Raw genomic sequence first — 14,436 nt, forward strand, 5'->3', positions numbered from 1 at the left:
CATAACTAATAACCTGTTGTAAGCTATAATGAAAGAAATTAAATAAACCACAATTTAGGCTGAACTACTCTAAATACCATAGAAATATGACAGGAATACTACAGCAATATTACAGGCATATTACAGAATAACAGAAATATCGGGCACTTAGCGGCATACAGGCCTGTGTATGCAACACACAGCCAACCCATCACCAAAGGCTAATAAATGAACATCTTTTGTAATCTAACTTAGCTTGTTATGCTGAGCTAACATGCTAATAAAATATGAAATATACAAATAATCCATCAAAGGACGAAGAAATTCAACTTACATTCTTCATGAACGCAAACAGGCTGTTACTCTGTGGATTGGAGAGTCAAAACTGACTCCTATGGGGAACATGTGAGCTTAGGCCCCTCTATAGGTGACCAAACTATGCCTGAGTAAAATGGAACAAAACCCAATAAAAGATAGTACTACTGGCGGCCACCAGAGGGCACTGAAGGATACTTATAGTGACCTAGTCACACTTTCGTACAGCCGCCCCCAAATTTAAGATAAATTTGTCAATGAGAAAGGGTGACTAATCAGGGGGGTTACTTTTAGCTTCCGGAAGGGGAGGCAGTTCAACAAGACGTGTGACAGGTCGAGTGTAGGTTCTGTCCTTCGTCCTCACATCTGCTACTCGAATCCGTCCATCGCTGCCAGGGTAGACCTGATCCACCTTACCAACTGGCCACAGAGCTCTGGGCAGTTGGGGGTCCACAATCATTACAGTGCTGTCAACCGCCAGGTTTGGGGTGTCCCTCTGCCATTTCTGCCTGAGTTGTAGGGATGGTAGGTAGTCCTTCGTGAACCGGGCCCAGAATTGGTCTGCAAGGACCTGACTGTGTCTCCATCGACGCCGGCCAAGTAGCTCTGTATCTGCATACACCACTTGAGGTAAGGAAGGGTCCGGTCGCCCCATTAGGAGAATGTTCGGAGTGATGGGGTCTGGATTGGAGATGTCTGCAGAGGTGTACCCAAGGGGCTTCGAATTCAGGATACCCTCAATCTCCACCAGTACTGTCCTCAGCACCTCCTCAGTTACTGACTGGGCACCCAGGGTCACATGAAGAGCATTCTTGAGGGTCCGGATCTCTCTTTCCCAAACACCACCGAAGTGGGGTGCGTTTGGCGGATTAAATTGGAAGTGGATCTGCTGCTTTGCAAGTTTGGCTTGTAGGTCAGGGGCCAGAGTGGAAAAAGCTTCCCTTAACTCCCTTTCACCTCCTTTAAAATTTGTGCCTTGGTCAGAGATGATCTCAAATGGTTTCCCTCTTCTAGAAATGAATCGCCGTAGCGACATCAGGAAGGCGTCGGTATCCATGTTGCCAAGGAGATCCAGATACACTGCTCTTGTGGTGAGGCATTTAAAAATAATACCCCACCTCTTCTCTGTTCGGCGGCCGAGTTTCACTAAGTAGGGGCCGAAACAATCTACTCCTGACGAATAGAATGCTGGCTTGTGAAGGCGAAGTCGGGCAGATGGCAAATCTGCCATTCTAGGTGTCTTGACCTTGGACCGCCATAGCTGGCATTCGAAGCATCCATGCTGGTATTGACGAACAGCTTGCCTTCCCCTTAGCACCCAGTACTTCCTCCGCATTTCAGAGAAGACCCTCTCAGAGCCTGGATGACACAACTTCTCGTCAATGTCCTGGATGAGGAGTTTTGTCACTGGATGTTTGGGGTCCAAGACGTAGGGAATCTGCATCAAGCTGGTCAGCCTGTCTTAAGCGTCCTCCTACTCTGATCAGCTGAGAAGTGCTGTCCAGTTCAGGAGCAAGACAAATAAGCCTGCTGTTAGGGGGCACGGGCTTGCCTGCCTTTAAGCAGGTAACCTCTTCCTTGAAGCTGTGCACCTGCGCTTGCTGCAGAATGACCCGCTCGGCTTCCCGGAAATCCTCTGCAGTGGGAGAACTAGATGGATCTGCCGCCCCGTGAATGACCCGCGCTGTGGCGTCTATCAAGGTTTGGAAAGAAGTAAACTGGCTGGCTTCTGGATAGGATGGAGTTGTAGTGGTCTGGGTCAGTCCACAAAAGACTGATTTACGTAGTTCCTCCTTGGTATCCGATTTTTCACCGGTGGGTTTCTGGGGCCAGTGATCAGGGGGCTGCTGCAGGAACGGTGGTCCATCATGCCACCTGTTTGGAGGACACAACTCTAGGAGAGACTTGCCTCTGGTTAAGTCATCCGCTGGGTTGGTAGCTGAATCGACGTAACTCCAGGTGCACTGCAATGTGAGCTCCTGGATCTCTGCTATTCTGGTTCCTACAAATACCTTATACCTGCAGGAGTCAGAGTTGATCCAAAGCAAGACAGTGGTGGAGTCTGACCAGAGAAAGGTGCTCTCTATAGGCAAGGTAAGTTCTTTGTGCAGCAGGTGAACCAACTGAGCTCCACTAAGGGCTGCACTGAGCTCCAACCTGGGCATGGATAGTTGGCGTTTTGGAGCCACCTTGGAACGTGCCATCAGGAATGAAACTGAAATATTTCCACTGGCATCTTGGCAGCGAAGGTAAGCGACGGAACCGTAGGCGCGTTCCGAGGCATCACAGAAAACATGGAGTTGTCGGCTGCTTTCCTCCAATCCATGATGTCGAGGCAAGGTAATCTTTGATAGATCCTGCAGTTCTGCTTCCCAGCGGTTCCATTCTTGCAACAAGGTGTTCGGGAGAAGGGGGTCGTCCCATTCCCGGTCTTTGTCCCATAAGCGCTGGACCAGTATTTTAGCCCGGGTGGTATAGGGGGTAATATAACCCAGTGGGTCGTACTGACTAGCTAACACCCGGTAAATGTTGCGCATGGTGGGTTGATCATAGTCGACAGGACGATGGCGGTAGGTCAGGGTGTCTGATTCGCAGTGCCAGCAGAGACCAAGAGTCAGCTCTTGTGGGTCAGTCTTGTTCTGCGAGAGCCACAGTTCACTACTGTCGGACCTTGCTTCCTTTGGGAGGTGGCTGATCACTGTGGGTAGGTTGCTGGCCCATTGTCTAAGGTCAAAACCTCCTGTAGCGAGTAGCGCCCTCAGCTTGTCAATGAGGTGACGTGCAGCATCGGCAGTAGGGAAGCTCTGTAGGCAATTATCTACATAAAAACACTTCTCTACTGAGAAGCGGACGTCTTCGTCTGGGCGACTGTTGTCTATGACATGTTTCTGCACTGCATAGGTAGCACAACATGGGCTGCAAGTCGTCCCGAAAGGGACTACATGCCACTCATATGTGCTTGGGGGCTGATCTTTCTTGAGGTCTCGCCATAGGAAACGCAGAAGGCTTCTGTCCTCTGGCAACAAGCGGACCTGGTGAAACATCCCTTTGATGTCACCACTGATGCCAACGGGATGTTCACGGAACCGTAACAGGACCCCAAGGAGGGAGGAGCTTAAGGTGGGCCCGGGTAGCAACAGTGCATTCAAACACTGGCCTTTCCACTGGAACGAGCAGTCGAATACCACACGGTTCTTGCCATTGTGCTGTACCATGTGATGTGGTATGTACCACGTCTCCTTGGCGTCTTCTTCAGATCCTGGTGGTAACTTGCAGGCGTAACCAGAAGTTTCTAGCTTTCGAATCTCTGCGTCGTAAACAGCAGCTTGATCAGGGTTCTTGGCTAATCTGGCTTCTGTGCCGCGGAGCCTAGCCATGACTGCTTCCTTAGATGCCTTCAGGAGGGGACCGTTTTTTATGCGAAGCAAAGGGGTAGCATAACGTGATACTCCATCGACCGTCACTCGGCAGGTCTTGGCGTCAAGGAGGGAAATGGCCTCATGGTCCTGCTTGGACCTAGTGATGGTCTTCTCATGGCGATGTGGAAGTGCGTCAAGCTGCCACAACCTCTCTACATTACGTAACAACTCAGTGGAGGGAAAACTGCAGCTTAGGTGGTAGCATTGTGTTGTTGCTTGGTTGTCTCCTACATCACTAGCTGGGCCTTGCAGAGTCCATCCCAGTCTGGTCTTTATCGCTGCAGGACCGCCTGGAGGCCCTCTGCGAATAGGCTCAACAGGAGTGATCAAGTGGGTATTGTCAGCCCCAATAAGGAGAAGAGGCTGAGCGTTCTTGAGGTGTTGGAGGGGGAGACCTTTGAGATGTCTATATCTCTTCTGAAGAGCAGCTATTGGGTGAGAATGATGAGACAGAGTCAATCCCTCTGCAGTGAATGCATCGTTTATCTTATATCTCTGGCGGGGTTTCTCAACAGAGGAGATCTGGAAGGACACAGAGGATCCAGGTAGAACAGAAACATCCTGCCGTACAGTTCTTAGTTTCAGCTTCTCATGCTTGCCCTGGAGTTTGAGCTCGTTAGTAGCTGCTGGGAGGAGGATCGTCCTCTCGGAGCCGTCATCCAAGACTGCGTATGTCTCAAGCGAGCAATCTCCATTGTACAGGATGACTTTACTGACCTTTAGGAGGACCCGACCACCAGTGGTTGCTCTATCTAGGTAGTACAGTCTAGTAGCAGCTTCTTCTTGTGGAGAGGTCAGAGCTGAAGACTGAGTTAGCTCTGAGGTAGGTGCTGCACTGGATGGTGGTGAGGTGGTCCTTGTAGGGCGTTGGTTGACTTCATGTAGGGCTCTGAGGTGCTTACCATTGCATAGTGAACAAGTCTTCTTCAGGTCACATTGCGCAGCTTGATGAGATCTGCAGCACCTCCAGCAACGGTTGTTGGCCTTAATCCACTGCACCACTTGCTCCTTGGTGAGTTTCTGAAACTCACTGCACTGAGTTAGGAAGTGATCTGTCTTCTGACAGTAAGGGCAGTAACTTTTACGAAGCAGTTTGGGATCTGACTTGGAGTCGGCACTAAACCCAGACTTGACCTGAGTAGGGTTTTCCTCCCTACCATGTAAAACAGTAGTAATACTACCGGTGGGCTTGGGGTTTCTGGGTTTATCTCTCTGGCTGGGCAATGGACGCTCTCTCCTGGGCTCACATCGGACCTCCTGTTGCAGCCAGGTGGAGAAATCAAGGAGGTTATAAGACAAAGCTTGCGGCTTCATCATCATTATATACCTCTTGAATTGGCGATAGTGTTCAGCAGGGAGTTTCTCGAGCAAACGTTCAACATGCGACCCACAAGCCAGCTCAGCAACACCTTCCTGGCCGAGTGTTTGAAGCAGTCCAACTAGGGAGTGAACCCGGAGAGCGAAATTATCAAAGGCAATACCATCTCCATGGCGAACGTTGGGTAGATCCATGATAGCCTTGATCTCTTTCTGAGCTAGCTGCCTAGGCTGTCCATATCTCTCATCGAGAGCTCGGATTGCACAGGTGAAAGGATTGGGGGCATTGGAGTATGCTAGAGCTAGACGTCGAGCAGCGTCTACTTTAAGGTGGTCCAATAACAGGTGATACTTGTAGTGCTCTGATTCATCTGGATGTATCAAATTTGCGAAGGCCATCTTCAGCATCATGTACTGTGTCTCGTCTTCCTTTGTCAGGTTAGGAAAGGAGGGACCTTCTACTTTACCATGTCTGTAAGGCCTGGCTGGTGGATATGACGAGACAGCTGGAGGGAAATTGGTAGTAGACAGTGTTGGCTGACTATACGGATCAGCAGCATGATGCTGGGGAGGGGGAGGATAGTGCCACATCGGTGGTGGAGGGCTATATAGCTGTTGAGCTGCCCCATAATGAGAGGGGGGTGGAGGGGGCCACTGTGGAGGTAGAGACATATAGGGAGAGTTACCCCCAGGCGATATGGATCGGTGAACTGGAGGCGGAGAGCCGAAACTGAGTAGGCGTTCGAATTGGTGACTCAAATCAGCTACAGGTGGACTGTTATAGGGATGTTCAGGGAGTGAAGACTGCAGTGGAGCATTCGAGGCTGTGTCGCTAGGATAGACAGGAGGGACACCTATGACTGACGGTCTGGGCTGTTCTTGTACTTGACGATGTGTGGCAACGCTAATAGCTGCCGGTAGGTAAGGTTGCAGTCCATCACTCTGAGTTGCTGGTGTACTCGCTGAGATTCTAGGTCCAAGGTGAAGGGAGGTAGCTGAACTCATCAGCGCTTTCTGTTGCTCCAACTGCTCCATCTGTTTTCTTGCGGTTTCGACCAGCATCTGATTTGTATCACTCTGCTGTTTTACAGTCTCTAGTAAAGATTTGATCAGGTCATCCTTACTATCTCCCCTGGAAGAGCTTGGATGTGCAGGGCTGATAGATGAAGATGCAGGGGCGATTGAGCGGGTGGTATACATCTCCTCCTCTGGTGGTTCTTGCCTGATTGGCTGTATGGGGAGATTAGTCAAGTAGTCATCCAAATGAACTGGCCGAGTAGGTGTAGGCAGGGAAAGTCTAGGGGATACTGGGGTCGATACTGGATCCATGATCCACAGGAGATAGTCACTATCCGGCTCGAAGGACCTTGTGAAGGACTGTATGAACGATGGGGTAGATGATTGGATCAGGATAGGAGTTTGTCTATCTCCCGTGGGGTGTCGATAAGGACACGGTAGGCAGGTATACGTTTATATGACTTTATTCAGGTTCCAGGTAGACACAGAGTATGTACACTGTATGGTTGCTGAAATAAAATAACATAATGGAATATCAGTACCTTGTAACCATAACTAATAACCTGTTGTAAGCTATAATGAAAGAAATTAAATAAACCACAATTTAGGCTGAACTACTCTAAATACCATAGAAATATGACAGGAATACTACAGCAATATTACAGGCATATTACAGAATAACAGAAATATCGGGCACTTAGCGGCATACAGGCCTGTGTATGCAACACACAGCCAACCCATCACCAAAGGCTAATAAATGAACATCTTTTGTAATCTAACTTAGCTTGTTATGCTGAGCTAACATGCTAATAAAATATGAAATATACAAATAATCCATCAAAGGACGAAGAAATTCAACTTACATTCTTCATGAACGCAAACAGGCTGTTACTCTGTGGATTGGAGAGTCAAAACTGACTCCTATGGGGAACATGTGAGCTTAGGCCCCTCTATAGGTGACCAAACTATGCCTGAGTAAAATGGAACAAAACCCAATAAAAGATAGTACTACTGGCGGCCACCAGAGGGCACTGAAGGATACTTATAGTGACCTAGTCACACTTTCGTACAGTTTGCCTTTACAATGACATGTGTACAGACACTCAGGGACCTCTCAGGGTTAGGGGTTGGGGGGGGGCAGGGTTAGGGGTCAGGGACCTCTCAGCAGGATATAGACACAATGAGGCCACAGCCACATGTCTTGGCTTCATGCAGTCCAAATTTGGAGTCATTCTAGGTGTCTTGACCTTGGACCGCCATAGCTGGCATTCGAAGCATCCATGCTGGTATTGACGAACAGCTTGCCTTCCCCTTAGCACCCAGTACTTCCTCCGCATTTCAGAGAAGACCCTCTCAGAGCCTGGATGACACAACTTCTCGTCAATGTCCTGGATGAGGAGTTTTGTCACTGGATGTTTGGGGTCCAAGACTATAGGATGTAGGGAATCTGCATCAAGCTGGTCAGCCTGTCTTAAGCGTCCTCCTACTCTGATCAGCTGAGAAGTGCTGTCCAGTTCAGGAGCAAGACAAATAAGCCTGCTGTTAGGGGGCACGGGCTTGCCTGCCTTTAAGCAGGTAACCTCTTCCTTGAAGCTGTGTACCTGCGCTTGCTGCAGAATGACCCGCTCGGCTTCCCGGAAATCCTCTGCAGTGGGAGAACTAGATGGATCTGCCGCCCCGTGAATGACCCGCGCTGTGGCTTCTATCAAGGTTTGGAAAGAAGTAAACTGGCTGGCTTCTGGATAGGATGGAGTTGTAGTGGTCTGGGTCAGTCCACAAAAGACTGATTTACGTAGTTCCTCCTTGGTATCCGATTTTTCACCGGTGGGTTTCTGGGGCCAGTGATCAGGGGGCTGCTGCAGGAACGGTGGTCCATCATGCCACCTGTTTGGAGGACACAACTCTAGGAGAGACTTGCCTCTGGTTAAGTCATCCGCTGGGTTGGTAGCTGAATCGACGTAACTCCAGGTGCACTGCAATGTGAGCTCCTGGATCTCTGCTATTCTGGTTCCTACAAATACCTTATACCTGCAGGAGTCAGAGTTGATCCAAAGCAAGACAGTGGTGGAGTCTGACCAGAGAAAGGTGCTCTCTATAGGCAAGGTAAGTTCTTTGTGCAGCAGGTGAACCAACTGAGCTCCACTAAGGGCTGCACTGAGCTCCAACCTGGGCATGGATAGTTGGCGTTTTGGAGCCACCTTGGAACGTGCCATCAGGAATGAAACTGAAATATTTCCACTGGCATCTTGGCAGCGAAGGTAAGCGACGGAACCGTAGGCGCGTTCCGAGGCATCACAGAAAACATGGAGTTGTCGGCTGCTTTCCTCCAATCCATGATGTCGAGGCAAGGTAATCTTTGATAGATCCTGCAGTTCTGCTTCCCAGCGGTTCCATTCTTGCAACAAGGTGTTCGGGAGAAGGGGGTCGTCCCATTCCCGGTCTTTGTCCCATAAGCGCTGGACCAGTATTTTAGCCCGGGTGGTATAGGGGGTAATATAACCCAGTGGGTCGTACTGACTAGCTAACACCCGGTAAATGTTGCGCATGGTGGGTTGATCATAGTCGACAGGACGATGGCGGTAGGTCAGGGTGTCTGATTCGCAGTGCCAGCAGAGACCAAGAGTCAGCTCTTGTGGGTCAGTCTTGTTCTGCGAGAGCCACAGTTCACTACTGTCGGACCTTGCTTCCTTTGGGAGGTGGCTGATCACTGTGGGTAGGTTGCTGGCCCATTGTCTAAGGTCAAAACCTCCTGTAGCGAGTAGCGCCCTCAGCTTGTCAATGAGGTGACGTGCAGCATCGGCAGTAGGGAAGCTCTGTAGGCAATTATCTACATAAAAACACTTCTCTACTGAGAAGCGGACGTCTTCGTCTGGGCGACTGTTGTCTATGACATGTTTCTGCACTGCATAGGTAGCACAACATGGGCTGCAAGTCGTCCCGAAAGGGACTACATGCCACTCATATGTGCTTGGGGGCTGATCTTTCTTGAGGTCTCGCCATAGGAAACGCAGAAGGCTTCTGTCCTCTGGCAACAAGCGGACCTGGTGAAACATCCCTTTGATGTCACCACTGATGCCAACGGGATGTTCACGGAACCGTAACAGGACCCCAAGGAGGGAGGAGCTTAAGGTGGGCCCGGGTAGCAACAGTGCATTCAAACACTGGCCTTTCCACTGGAACGAGCAGTCGAATACCACACGGTTCTTGCCATTGTGCTGTACCATGTGATGTGGTATGTACCACGTCTCCTTGGCGTCTTCTTCAGATCCTGGTGGTAACTTGCAGGCGTAACCAGAAGTTTCTAGCTTTCGAATCTCTGCGTCGTAAACAGCAGCTTGATCAGGGTTCTTGGCTAATCTGGCTTCTGTGCCGCGGAGCCTAGCCATGACTGCTTCCTTAGATGCCTTCAGGAGGGGACCGTTTTTTATGCGAAGCAAAGGGGTAGCATAACGTGATACTCCATCGACCGTCACTCGGCAGGTCTTGGCGTCAAGGAGGGAAATGGCCTCATGGTCCTGCTTGGACCTAGTGATGGTCTTCTCATGGCGATGTGGAAGTGCGTCAAGCTGCCACAACCTCTCTACATTACGTAACAACTCAGTGGAGGGAAAACTGCAGCTTAGGTGGTAGCATTGTGTTGTTGCTTGGTTGTCTCCTACATCACTAGCTGGGCCTTGCAGAGTCCATCCCAGTCTGGTCTTTATCGCTGCAGGACCGCCTGGAGGCCCTCTGCGAATAGGCTCAACAGGAGTGATCAAGTGGGTATTGTCAGCCCCAATAAGGAGAAGAGGCTGAGCGTTCTTGAGGTGTTGGAGGGGGAGACCTTTGAGATGTCTATATCTCTTCTGAAGAGCAGCTATTGGGTGAGAATGATGAGACAGAGTCAATCCCTCTGCAGTGAATGCATCGTTTATCTTATATCTCTGGCGGGGTTTCTCAACAGAGGAGATCTGGAAGGACACAGAGGATCCAGGTAGAACAGAAACATCCTGCCGTACAGTTCTTAGTTTCAGCTTCTCATGCTTGCCCTGGAGTTTGAGCTCGTTAGTAGCTGCTGGGAGGAGGATCGTCCTCTCGGAGCCGTCATCCAAGACTGCGTATGTCTCAAGCGAGCAATCTCCATTGTACAGGATGACTTTACTGACCTTTAGGAGGACCCGACCACCAGTGGTTGCTCTATCTAGGTAGTACAGTCTAGTAGCAGCTTCTTCTTGTGGAGAGGTCAGAGCTGAAGACTGAGTTAGCTCTGAGGTAGGTGCTGCACTGGATGGTGGTGAGGTGGTCCTTGTAGGGCGTTGGTTGACTTCATGTAGGGCTCTGAGGTGCTTACCATTGCATAGTGAACAAGTCTTCTTCAGGTCACATTGCGCAGCTTGATGAGATCTGCAGCACCTCCAGCAACGGTTGTTGGCCTTAATCCACTGCACCACTTGCTCCTTGGTGAGTTTCTGAAACTCACTGCACTGAGTTAGGAAGTGATCTGTCTTCTGACAGTAAGGGCAGTAACTTTTACGAAGCAGTTTGGGATCTGACTTGGAGTCGGCACTAAACCCAGACTTGACCTGAGTAGGGTTTTCCTCCCTACCATGTAAAACAGTAGTAATACTACCGGTGGGCTTGGGGTTTCTGGGTTTATCTCTCTGGCTGGGCAATGGACGCTCTCTCCTGGGCTCACATCGGACCTCCTGTTGCAGCCAGGTGGAGAAATCAAGGAGGTTATAAGACAAAGCTTGCGGCTTCATCATCATTATATACCTCTTGAATTGGCGATAGTGTTCAGCAGGGAGTTTCTCGAGCAAACGTTCAACATGCGACCCACAAGCCAGCTCAGCAACACCTTCCTGGCCGAGTGTTTGAAGCAGTCCAACTAGGGAGTGAACCCGGAGAGCGAAATTATCAAAGGCAATACCATCTCCATGGCGAACGTTGGGTAGATCCATGATAGCCTTGATCTCTTTCTGAGCTAGCTGCCTAGGCTGTCCATATCTCTCATCGAGAGCTCGGATTGCACAGGTGAAAGGATTGGGGGCATTGGAGTATGCTAGAGCTAGACGTCGAGCAGCGTCTACTTTAAGGTGGTCCAATAACAGGTGATACTTGTAGTGCTCTGATTCATCTGGATGTATCAAATTTGCGAAGGCCATCTTCAGCATCATGTACTGTGTCTCGTCTTCCTTTGTCAGGTTAGGAAAGGAGGGACCTTCTACTTTACCATGTCTGTAAGGCCTGGCTGGTGGATATGACGAGACAGCTGGAGGGAAATTGGTAGTAGACAGTGTTGGCTGACTATACGGATCAGCAGCATGATGCTGGGGAGGGGGAGGATAGTGCCACATCGGTGGTGGAGGGCTATATAGCTGTTGAGCTGCCCCATAATGAGAGGGGGGTGGAGGGGGCCACTGTGGAGGTAGAGACATATAGGGAGAGTTACCCCCAGGCGATATGGATCGGTGAACTGGAGGCGGAGAGCCGAAACTGAGTAGGCGTTCGAATTGGTGACTCAAATCAGCTACAGGTGGACTGTTATAGGGATGTTCAGGGAGTGAAGACTGCAGTGGAGCATTCGAGGCTGTGTCGCTAGGATAGACAGGAGGGACACCTATGACTGACGGTCTGGGCTGTTCTTGTACTTGACGATGTGTGGCAACGCTAATAGCTGCCGGTAGGTAAGGTTGCAGTCCATCACTCTGAGTTGCTGGTGTACTCGCTGAGATTCTAGGTCCAAGGTGAAGGGAGGTAGCTGAACTCATCAGCGCTTTCTGTTGCTCCAACTGCTCCATCTGTTTTCTTGCGGTTTCGACCAGCATCTGATTTGTATCACTCTGCTGTTTTACAGTCTCTAGTAAAGATTTGATCAGGTCATCCTTACTATCTCCCCTGGAAGAGCTTGGATGTGCAGGGCTGATAGATGAAGATGCAGGGGCGATTGAGCGGGTGGTATACATCTCCTCCTCTGGTGGTTCTTGCCTGATTGGCTGTATGGGGAGATTAGTCAAGTAGTCATCCAAATGAACTGGCCGAGTAGGTGTAGGCAGGGAAAGTCTAGGGGATACTGGGGTCGATACTGGATCCATGATCCACAGGAGATAGTCACTATCCGGCTCGAAGGACCTTGTGAAGGACTGTATGAACGATGGGGTAGATGATTGGATCAGGATAGGAGTTTGTCTATCTCCCGTGGGGTGTCGATAAGGACACGGTAGGCAGGTATACGTTTATATGACTTTATTCAGGTTCCAGGTAGACACAGAGTATGTACACTGTATGGTTGCTGAAATAAAATAACATAATGGAATATCAGTACCTTGTAACCATAACTAATAACCTGTTGTAAGCTATAATGAAAGAAATTAAATAAACCACAATTTAGGCTGAACTACTCTAAATACCATAGAAATATGACAGGAATACTACAGCAATATTGCAGGCATATTACAGAATAACAGAAATATCGGGCACTTAGCGGCATACAGGCCTGTGTATGCAACACACAGCCAACCCATCACCAAAGGCTAATAAATGAACATCTTTTGTAATCTAACTTAGCTTGTTATGCTGAGCTAACATGCTAATAAAATATGAAATATACAAATAATCCATCAAAGGACGAAGAAATTCAACTTACATTCTTCATGAACGCAAACAGGCTGTTACTCTGTGGATTGGAGAGTCAAAACTGACTCCTATGGGGAACATGTGAGCTTAGGCCCCTCTATAGGTGACCAAACTATGCCTGAGTAAAATGGAACAAAACCCAATAAAAGATAGTACTACTGGCGGCCACCAGAGGGCACTGAAGGATACTTATAGTGACCTAGTCACACTTTCGTACAGTTTGCCTTTACAATGACATGTGTACAGACACTCAGGGACCTCTCAGGGTTAGGGGTTGGGGGGGGGCAGGGTTAGGGGTCAGGGACCTCTCAGCAGGATATAGACACAATGAGGCCACAGCCACATGTCTTGGCTTCATGCAGTCCAAATTTGGAGTCAAAAGACCAAAAGATGAAATTTTCAGAATTATTTTTCAACAGGTATGTCCATGCGTTTTCCTCAGGTCCTTTTTGGAGACTCCAAATGGACACTTGGTTACCATGGTTACCAAAGCTGTATAACCACAATCAAACACCTATAACTTCACATCCCCTTTGCCTACGATCAAAATCTTGGTCTCTAATGAAAGCTGACGCCATATTATTATTATTATTATTATTATTATTATTATTATTATTATTATTATTATTACATATAACCATATATTTTTGTTTGGCCATATCTATCTATCTATCTATCTGTTTATTTTGGTATAAGTCATATGTCAAGTTGAAGAAGAACCAACCGTGTACCAAAATGCCGAGTGCGTAATGATATATGGTTCAACTCTTTTACGCACAGGGCGCACGCCGGTTACGCTTGGAGTTTGTTTATGGACAGCCAAACCTGATAGCTTAGTGTCATACACCGTTGGAAACCTCAGACTATTGGCTAAAAGGTTATCAACTTCATTTCACCGAATAATTCCATTGGCTAGAACAGCAGTCAATCAAAGCCATGTCGTCATTGTTGTCGGTCACATGTCCTCATTGGCTTTGGAGACATGTACTGCCTAATCCTAAACACCGATTGGCTTGTGTGTGGTGTCGTCAGAAGCAGGAGAGGCTCACGGTCGTAAACAACTAGTCACGTGTACTCTGAGATGGACGTGCAGGTCAGGAAATGACGTAAACGGACCGTATATGGTTTGTTATTTGTGTTATTACGTTACATGTTGGACTAAATACATGTTGACATATTGAGGAAAGTATTCCGGTTTTATGGAAACGGATTTCATATTTCACAAGAATGGATACTTGGCGAGCTGTACAGAAAGTGCTGAGTCATAAGATGATCGTTGTGGATAAAGGGAAGACTTTGAAGGTATGTAGGCATTATAGCTTTTCTTACTTAGCTCAGGGGCTAGCCGAGCTAATCGCTAATACTATTACGGCTGTGAGCAACCATATAAGTCGTAAGTGGTCTTGAATGAATCAGGACAATCTAAGCTTTCCAACAATGTACGGCAGAAATATATATGTTTAAGGGTTGGGGTCTAAAACATCCAGAAGAACGCGTGGCTACCTCCTAACATCCGTCCCGTCCCGTAGACGGAACAGCGTGCGTTAAGTGGTTAAATAGTTTGTTACTTTGGCTCCATCTGGTGGTGGAATGAATAATGACAGGATGTTAGACAGCAGTGCAGACCTGTGTGATGTGCAGCTGGTTGTAATGAATGAGCATGTTGTTGTGTTTGTGTGAAGGTGTTTCTCTGCTATGGATCAGTGCGAGGACAGAGAGGAGGGAGTCCCTCCCTCTAAAAGCTCTCTGTGTGGGGAACATGACAGCCAGACCA

This window comes from Scomber japonicus, chromosome 6 (assembly GCF_027409825.1).
Source record: "Scomber japonicus isolate fScoJap1 chromosome 6, fScoJap1.pri, whole genome shotgun sequence".
Lineage (NCBI taxonomy): Eukaryota > Metazoa > Chordata > Actinopteri > Scombriformes > Scombridae > Scomber > Scomber japonicus.